Raw genomic sequence first — 2,439 nt, forward strand, 5'->3', positions numbered from 1 at the left:
CATGATCTCGTGGTCCCGTCAGTGAGTTCAAGCCCCGCGTCGGGCTCTGTGCCGACAGCTCAGAGCCCGGAGCTGCTTCAGATTCTGTGCCTCCCTCTGTCTCTGCTCCTCCCCTGCTGGCACTCCGTCTCTCTCTGTCTCTCAAAAATGAATAAACGTTAAAAATTTTTTAAAGAGAAAAAAGAAAAAAGACATTTGATCTAAATACAAAGTCAGCACTGCTTCACAGTGATACATAAATACATTTTTGGTATCCACTTATGTTAAATAGCCAACTTCAAGTATGATCTTTTTAAAAAATCTTTTCTAATCTTTATTTACTTTTCAGAGAGGGAAAGAGAGAGTACAAGCAGAGAAGGGGCAGAGAGAGAGGGCGGGATACAGAATCTGAAGCAGGATCCAGGCTCCCAAGCTGTCAGCACAGAGCTTGACGCGGGGCTCAAACTCACAAACCGCGAGATCATCACCGAGCTGATGATGTTGGACGCTTAACCGACTGAGCCACCCAGGCGCCCCTACAATCTTCTTAAAATAACCACTAACTTCTGAAATAGATGCTGACAGTCCTTTAGTAGGTTTTGTCCACAGGTTTTCTTGTGGCCAGTCCCTGGCTGGATGGTGAATGTCACAAAAATTTAGTGTAAATTACATGTTCATTATAACTTCCCCAAGAATCAAAAAGATAGTAATAATTTGTTTCACTAAGCATGTACTTTTTAAAAAAGGGTATTGTTCCCCACAGTGTTTATTTATCAAACAAACAAACAAAAAGGAATTACTAAATATCAGAATGAATAGTTGTGGATTCAGACCATACAGCGAACGACAAAACCACTGCGGGAAAAGCATTCGGGGCATTTTGTATTTGTGCTACGGAAGCCACGCTCAGCTTTTGTTTTCTGCACGTATTTCACGTACGACCACCCTGTAGTTTCCCATGTTTGCCACTGACCTTGCTGAGTGGCAATGTGATGCTGCCATCCATCTCACAGGCCACAGCACAGACCGCAGGGCACAGCTGACGGGCACACCGAGTGATCCGCCTGAGCACGAGCAACAGACCCCCCTTCAGGAGATCTGGAGACTTAAAGGAGTCACCGATCTTGAGACACAGGTGTCTGAAAGCCTGGTGTATGTTAAGCTGCCCACGTGCTGACCTTCAAAAGGAGATATTAGTTATGCTGTGTCTGGAAAAGGTCAGGGATACGTGTTAAAGTGAGAAGGGTTTTCACTGCACATGCATCACATGCAATAAAAGCAGAGGTCTACCAAACTTGACCCGGGTTCATTTAGTGTGACCATAAAGATGAATATATGATCAAGTTTTCAAAATGATCCATGTTCATTACATTTGAAAAGAAGATATAATCTCTATTATTAGGGCATAGTATTAAACATATGCGCACAAGTTCTACCTTATTATTTATTAACTTGTTTAAAACATGTATATCTTCATTTCCTTTGTGTTAGACCTGTCATGCTGAGTTTGTGGTGCTGAAGTCTCTATTTTCTATCTTCTTCTATTCTCATCTCATGTAATTTCTGCTTTATGTTAGTGGTGGCTGTATTATTTGGTGCATAGATGTTCATCATTTCTCTTCATTGCAAATTGTGGTTTTCAGCCTTAAGTGTATTTTTTGTCTCATTTAAAGGTTTTTGGCCTGAATTTACTTTAACCGATATAAGTCACTACCCTGTCTTTCTACTGTTTTTATTTTTATGGTGTGTTTTTGGCCATTTCTTTATCTTGGGTCTTTTGAATCACTGTGTTTGAGGTGTGTCTATTAAATATAACACGGGATCTGCTTTTGCCTTGTGAGCTAATTTGAGAATTGGTTCGTTTGTCCCTATAGCAAGAAAAGAGAAGACACCAGAAAAGTCCATTCCATTAACTGGTTTGTCTTACATGTTTAGTCTCAAGGTGATCACATTATGTTTTAATCATGCTTGTGTTATATTTACTGTCTTCCCTTCTTCATTGGGCATATTTTCTTTGCAATTTCTTTGTTCATTGCTTTTGGCATTTCAGAATGTTTGTATGTCTGTTCCAGGGGCTGTCTTTGTATTTGTTCCACTGACAGTGCCCTTAATCTCCCTTTTTTTCTTACTAAGGCTTTGCCATCTGGTATGTCCATTTGTATCCTTCTTCACTTATCTATACAACTGTCAATTTTACTGTCCTACCTTGCTGTTTCTCTCCCTCCCTCCCTCTCTCTCTTTCTCTCTCTCTTTTTTTTTTTTTGGTTGTGTTAGTTTTACTTTTCCAGAGCATAAACTATAGAGATACTACTCTTCAATCCATATTCTCACCCTCGTTTTAGTCTTAGCTATGCAATTAAATATATTACAACATAAATAACATAATAATTAATTAATGCTAATAAAATAAAATAATATAATATAATAAGATTACATCATAAAATACATTTTCACTACTAG

Source organism: Panthera tigris, chromosome B1 (genome assembly GCF_018350195.1).
Source record: "Panthera tigris isolate Pti1 chromosome B1, P.tigris_Pti1_mat1.1, whole genome shotgun sequence".
Lineage (NCBI taxonomy): Eukaryota > Metazoa > Chordata > Mammalia > Carnivora > Felidae > Panthera > Panthera tigris.